This window comes from Clupea harengus, chromosome 19 (assembly GCF_900700415.2).
Source record: "Clupea harengus chromosome 19, Ch_v2.0.2, whole genome shotgun sequence".
In the NCBI taxonomy this organism is placed as follows: domain Eukaryota; kingdom Metazoa; phylum Chordata; class Actinopteri; order Clupeiformes; family Clupeidae; genus Clupea; species Clupea harengus.
Genome location: NC_045170.1, coordinates 7,204,695 through 7,212,529, shown reverse-complemented (window position 1 = coordinate 7,212,529; position 7,835 = coordinate 7,204,695).

Here is a 7,835-nt window from a genome sequence, read left to right as displayed (position 1 = left end):
TGAGTAAACCTCAATCCCCGACACCTTAAGAGATGTGCTAGCGACAGACGCTCCTATGGGTTGTAGCTTTCTTGCTTGCACGCCTGTCTCCCATGCCCGAGGTTGCGAGTGTGAGTCCAGTGCGGGACTATGCTTGTTCATACAACAATGGTTACACTTGTGCTCTAACCTGAATTGGGAGTGAAGTTAAGGGGGTTGTGTATAACCATGGCCAGTGGGTACAGTGCTGTCCAGTTAGTACAGAAAAATACAAAGGTTGCAGAGCTGCCAACTTTTCCAAAAACCTTGGAGTGAGATTTTGACGCGGGTGACCAAAATGTTGCCGCGCACGCAGCCACACACGTTAGTGGCTCAAATATCAGGGAATTGGAATTAATGTTGTACCCATGTTGTGCCCTGCATTCTGGTGGTTTGTGGAGCCCACAGACGTTAATAGGGGCGGCCTACTGGAGATGGACAACTTTGGTTACATTCTGTGAAGCCAAGACATAGCTGAAGGTCCACCCCCAGGACATTTTGGTTTAAGGTGATGTTATTTCCTGCATTCTAGTGGATTTTTGGGTGGTATGCTAAAGATGTGCAATACCTGAACTTATTCTGATTCATGTTCATCTGATCATGACTTGTAGGGCCTTCTAGACTTGAGCTGAACATTCAACCAGAAAATGTACCACAATATAGCCTAATTAATAGACCTATGTTTAAGATTTGACCAAGGTAGGTTGATTGACATTTTGATTACAATGGTATTCAACTAATTCTTAACTGAAACCTAACCTATATTGTTAATAATTGTATTCTTAAGAGCACTTAATGATTTATGTTCAGCAAAAAATTACACAACATTATTTTTCATTATTCAAAGCCTCCCACCACACGTTCCATCAAACAAAAAAGTGCAACAAATAAAGTGTTTATACAGTAGCCTTTTTAAGCAATACAATGGATCAACACATGACAAAAATACCTAAAAATGAGGTATCAGATGCAGATCAGAAGCTGGTTAGTCATTCTCTAAGATCTGTGGGCAAGGTTGTACTGGCCTGTGGCCTTCTTGGAGGCCTTGATGACCTCTGAGGGGGGCTCCCATCTGAAACAGGGCTCCAGGTCGGCCATCTTTATGGCTATTATTGAGGACAGGGTGCCATCCAATGCCAGGCTATTTCTGGTCTTAGTTTTGTTCAGTCCCACAACTGAAAACACCCTCTCAGCATCTGCATTCGAATGGGGCAACACCAGGACCAGCTTGGCGACGGCAGCAAGCCTCTCAAATTCTTTGGCTCCTATGGAAAATGAATCAAGAACAAAATGGAAAAACATACCATATTTTGTTTTGATTAATACTGTAAGTGTACTGTAACAAAGTTCAGATACAACATGCATAGTTTGCATCATGTATGACACAATATATGCATGCATCAATAAAAGCAACATATGTAGCCAAGCCACACCTGTCAAAAAGAAAGACAAAAAAAATGTATACCTTATGTTTCCGTGTTGCCATTCCAGCCCAGAAGCTTTCCATCTCAGTTTCGTCCTGAAGGGAGGTTGTTGGCATGGTCTGATAATTCAGAAACTCCTCACCCAGGTGGTCATGCTCCTCTGGCCCATGGTATGGGAGGAGATGGGGAAACCTATTTATGAAAGTAGAGTTACAGGTGGTTAAGTTATAGCTATATTGGCATCAACCAGTAGCAGTTCATACACATCTTTGAGGAAAAGCCATATAAGAATAACGCATGTGCAGTTTAGGAGTGAACATACCTCATCATAAGCATTTTAGCTAAGATGATAGACAATAATTAAGGAAAAAAACTAACCTTTCAACAAAGTACAGGACATCTTCAATGCCACTTTCAGCCCTCTGTCGCACATCTACAAATGATGCGTGTTTGATCAGTGGCTCTTCCATTGGCAGCTTCTTAAGTGCATAGCCCACAGCACTTGTTAGGAAACACATATTCATGGAATGAATCCACCTGCCGTGGTGTGATGTCACCCTCATCAAGATATCTGTTAAGTTTAGCCCTGGTTGTGAATCCAATGTTCAACTTTTTCCCTGTACAGATACAGCATATCAGGTTAACATAAATGGTTTAACATACTGATGCAGCAATATCAGCTTGACACATAGGGCAAGAAATCCAACCAGAAGCTCACTGTTGGAAGGACTACCACAAACCCTCTACGGCGAAACCGTGAGAGTTCAGAACTGCCAACTCACGGTTTCGCCGTAAGACACACGCTTTTGCATGTTTTCACACGCACTCACGCCACACATCCAATTTCTCACGGCAAAAAAAAAATCTGATTTTGGGCCGAGACGCGTTCTGTAACCCTATTCGCTGCATAGACATCTTAAGATGATCTAAAGATGTCTAGATGTCTATCTTAAGATGATCTAAAGATGTCTATGTGTAACAGTGAAGATTTGGTTTCTTCCACCTTTTTGTGCTATTTAATCACACTGAGCATGTGCATAAGTCATGTTGTTGGGGAAATAGTGGCCTCCAGGGGTTATACATGTTGTACAGAGTGGCTCTCCTCAGAGTTCGGAGATATAGTCACGGTGAGTTGTACATAAAGAGAGCTCCTACATTATTATTTTAGAATACAATGACTTGAATGTATTAAATCCATACTGATTATAGAGAGGTGTTCCACATTCTATCCTCATGTAAATAGTGTGTTTGGTTTAGTAATTATGCACCTCTGAATGTATATATTAATCGAAGTTTAAAATCACATGTGCGAATAGCTAATGTTTAATCTCCCTCTTAGATTAGCATACTGTAAGGTGTCCCATGCTGCTGTGCTAAGGAGTCCCGTGATATTGTTTGTGCCAGGTGAATAAACTGGAGAACTTCACCCACGTCTCCTGGCTTTCTCTATGAAAAAAAAACTACACAACGCAGACAAATTCAGAGGGGTTACATATGCAGCGAATAGGGTTACAGATGCGCTCGTTAGCGCCAGCTACCCTCGGGGAGTTTCATCTATGACAGTTAACAGCAACCAACTGACAGTTAAGACACCTTGATGTATTTTTAAATAGCAGGTTAGTTTCTACAGGCGCAGGCTGTCGAGGACAGCCAAGTATTAATAAAAGAGTCTCTGTATAGTGGATGCAGTCTAGTCAAGGACAAAACCTACCGATAAGTTGAAAACAGGGTCTTAGAAACATACACAAGGACAATAAGTGAGCAGAATATTCTGATTGGCTCAACTTTGATAAGTGTTTAGTTTTCAATTGGAAAAGCATCGTGACGGAAACTTAGTGTAAAATGTAAGTGCACTGCTTTTTGGCAGAGGTGCTCCATGGACCACCACTCAAATTGGCTGGAAGTCGGCAAGATTAAAATAAACTGCAGTTCATCGCAGTTCAGTCGTCTGCCTCTCATTGAAGTAGCAACTTAAAGATTTGAAGAAATTAGTTTGCTACAACATAAGTAAACCTCACTCCCCACCACATTAAGCTCCCATGGGTTTTAGCCTCCTTCCTAGCATGCCCAAGGTTAAGATAAGATAAGATAAACTTTTATTAATACCGTGAGGGAAATTCAGGTGTTATAGCAGCAAGGTAGTAGGAATCAAGTATATACATACAAATTTAAATAAATTAATACAAATTTGAATAAGAAATTAAAATACAAATAAATAAAATAAATAGATAAGATAGTACAACTCGGGTACGAGTCCGGAGCGGGACTGTGTTTGTCCATGCATCGAAGGTTACACAGACTCCACTGTTGAGCCTTGAGGAGGTGTTATGGGCCCAATACAACAAAACACAGATAGAGGAACGTGGCTACTTCACAACCCCAGTGAAATGCTCATGAAAGGGTCTCTTTGTTCTTGCTGTTAAGTATCAGTATCAGTATGGTGACTGAGGGGCGACACGATGTGATATAATACATAGGCTAGGTTGTTGGGTGCGATTACATGCATGTGACATTGAGAGGATTGGCCGCTGTGGGAAGTCCCCAACCAGTAACACGAGGAGGTTATCTTCCTCTCATATGTATAACTGAAATGCATAAAGCAACAGTCTGGACACAGTATAACCAGTATAACCAGTCTCTAGTAGGAACCTCCTGCCCGGCTGCTAGAACCTTGAACTCAACCTCGAGTTAAATTGTCTTAAAAAAAAGTTGTTTTTTATTTGTTTATCTCTGAAAAGGGATCTCTGACTAATTATTTCAACAGAAATATTAACGGTAAATATTTTGCTGTTGGATATGTTTTGACAAAATCCTCAGAAAACACGCTGAAAAAAAACCGACACCACTGGTTTTCTCTTTTCGTCTCCCTTTCCCAGACACGCGCACAGTCTCCCTGCAGCAGGGCAAGCTTTTGTGGTGGAAAACATGTGAATGAAAACTCAATCATCTGAGTGTGAAGAAAATCAACAATCACACAATCACTATAACCACCATGATAGTCATGATGACAAACTACTAAAACTACCTTACTACAAACAATTATTTACACTATTAAAAATGAATTAGATTATGTGTACTCTATGTTTAAATGTGTATCAAGTATAGCAAACATACTGATGTGCGAAATGCATTAAGAGGTGTATCAGGGGAACAATCTGCATGCTGGCTGAACACTCCCCACTGCCTCCCAGAGGCTTTTCATCCTTAACCTGAAATCATCCCGTTTCTCCCACATGGGTTACTCTACTCTCATTGGTTACTCTCATGGGTTACTCTACTCTCATTGGTTACTCTACTCTCATGGGTTACTCTACTCTCATTGGTTACTCTACTCTCATTGGTTACTCTCATTGGTTACTCTCATTGGTTACTCTCATTGGTTACTCTACTCTCATGGGTTACTCTACTCTCATTGGTTACTCTCATTGGTTACTCTCATGGGTTACTCTCATTGGTTACTCTCATTGGTTACTCTCATTGGTTACTCTACTCGCATTGGTTACTCTACTCTCATTGGTTACTCTCATTGGTTACTCTCATTGGTTACTCTACTCCCATTGGTTACTCTACTCTCATTGGTTACTCTCATTGGTTACTCTACTCTCATTGGTTACTCTACTCTCATGGGTTACTCTACTCTCATTGGCTACTCTCATGGGTTACTCTCATTGGTTACTCTACTCTCATTGGTTACTCTCATTGGTTACTCTACTCTCATTGGTTACTCTACTCTCATGGGTTACTCTCATTGGTTACTCTACTCTCATGGGTTACTCTCATTGGTTACTCTCATTGGTTACTCTACTCTCATTGGTTACTGTACTCTCATTGGTTACTCTACTCTCATTGGTTACTCTCATTGGTTACTCTACTCTCATTGGTTACTCTACTCTCATTGGTTACTCTACTCTCATGGGTTACTCTCATTGGTTACTCTACTCTCATTGGTTACTCTACTCTCATTGGTTACTCTCATTGGTTACTCTACTCTCATTGGTTACTCTACTCTCATGGGTTACTCTACTCTCATTGGTTACTCTACTCTCATTGGTTACTCTCATTGGTTACTCTACTCTCATTGGTTACTCTCATTGGTTACTCTACTCTCATTGGTTACTCTACTCTCATTGGTTACTCTCATTGGTTACTCTACTCTCATTGGTTACTCTACTCTCATTGGTTACTCTCATTGGTTACTCTACTCTCATTGGTTACTCTCATTGGTTACTCTACTCTCATTGGTTACTCTCATTGGTTACTCTACTCTCATGGGTTACTCTCATTGGTTACTCTACTCTCATGGGTTACTCTACTCTCATTGGTTACTCTACTCTCATTGGTTACTCTCATGGGTTACTCTCATTGGTTACTCTCATGGGTTACTCTCATTGGTTACTCTACTCTCATTGGTTACTCTACTCTCATCGGTTACTCTACTCTCATTGGTTACTCTACTCTCATTGGTTACTCTACTCTCATGGGTTACTCTACTCTCATTGGTTACTCTACTCTCATGGGTTACTCTACTCTCATTGGTTACTCTCATTGGTTACTCTCATTGGTTACTCTACTCTAATTGGTTACTCTACTCTCATTGGTTACTCTACTCTCATTGGTTACTCTCATTGGTTACTCTACTCTCATTGGTTACTCTACTCTCATTGGTTACTCTCATTGGTTACTCTCATTGGTTACTCTACTCTCATTGGTTACTCTCATGGGTTACTCTACTCTCATTGGTTACTCTACTCTCATCGGTTACTCTACTCTCATGGGTTACTCTCATTGGTTACTCTACTCTCATTGATTACTCTACTCTCATTGGTTACTCTACTCTCATTGGTTACTCTCATGGGTTACTCTCATGGGTTACTCTCTAGTATACCAGGAGCTATACTATATGGACAAACGCATTTGGCCACACCTGTGGAGGGAGGGAGGGAGGTATAATGGTATGGGGCTGTTTTTCAGGGTTTGGACTAGGCCCTTTATCTCCAGTGAAGGGCAATCTTAATGCTTCAGCATACCAAGACATTTTGGACAATGCTATGCTTCCAACTTTGTAGCAACAGTTTGGGGAAGGTGCACAAAGCAAGGACTATAAAGACATGGTTTTGATGAGTTTGATGTGGAAGAACTTGACAGGCCTGCACAGAGCCCTGACCTCAACCCCATCAAGCACCTTTGGGATGAACTGGAGAGGCCAGGCAGTATCACTAGGGTCCTTGGCAGCATCAGTAAGGTCCTTGGCAGCATCAGTAAGGTCCTTGGCAGCATCAGTAAGTTCCTTGGCAGCATCAGTAAGTTCCTTGGCAGCATCAGTAAGGTCCTTGGCAGCCTAGGCCTATGGCAGCATCACTAGGTTCCTTGGCAGCATCAGTAAGGTCCTTGGCAGCCTAGGCCTATGGCAGCATCACTAAGGTCCTTGGCAGCCTAGGCCTATGGCAGCATAACTAAGGGATGGTGCATGCTGGTCCAACATCATCACGAGGACGGTGTGGAGCTGACTATACCAACTATGACTGCCAGGCCAGCTGCTGAGAATAACAATGAGAAGCCTGAGTCAACCATCAGTTTCACACCCTGGAGTAGGTAATTATTCTGCCCGCTAGACAACCTCCTGAGTCCCTGCAGGGGGAAAGCATCTACTGCTTATCTCGCTGTGAAACCTGTTCTTCTGGTTCCTCTTTTTTATCATGCATGGACCTAACACAATAGGTCATGCTGCTGCTATGGAGAGTAGAGTTTTCTTAGAAGGCCGTTGAGTGTATGTTTTTGCATGCTGGCATGTTTGGTGATGGAAACTTTAATGAAGACATGAGGTACCCCAAGGCAATGGAGTAACGCTCTCAGTCTTGGGAAGCACAGGTGTTTCTTCATTAGCCTTGTGTGCTGAGTACAAGGGCTGCAGTTTAGCCTGTCAGTCAGTACCATACAACTGAATAGGGCAATCAGGACCAACTCCAGATGCCTCAACTAAAGTGATACATATACAGTACATGTCATAGAGGATTGAAGGTTAATATGATACATACACATGCCATAGACATAGAGGATTGAAGGTGGAGTGGTTAATACTTAAAAACCCTTTGTTCATGTTATACACACTCTGGCACACAGGACATCATACAGGTTTAAAAGGATACTAGGCCGAAGGAGTTTTTGTTGACAAAACATGAAAATGCTATTTCAACTTTGGGCACGACAGATGAACAGTGTCCTTAATATTACTACTGAGTTCACACACTATGTTTCGCTCTGTCCCTATTGCCCTATGTGTGCCCTCTGAATTGTCAACAAATGCATTACAACATGCACAGAACAGCCAGGAACCTTTTCCAAGTATTTTCTTTCAGATACATCACTGTAAGCCTAGGAGCGTCTCAATTATTT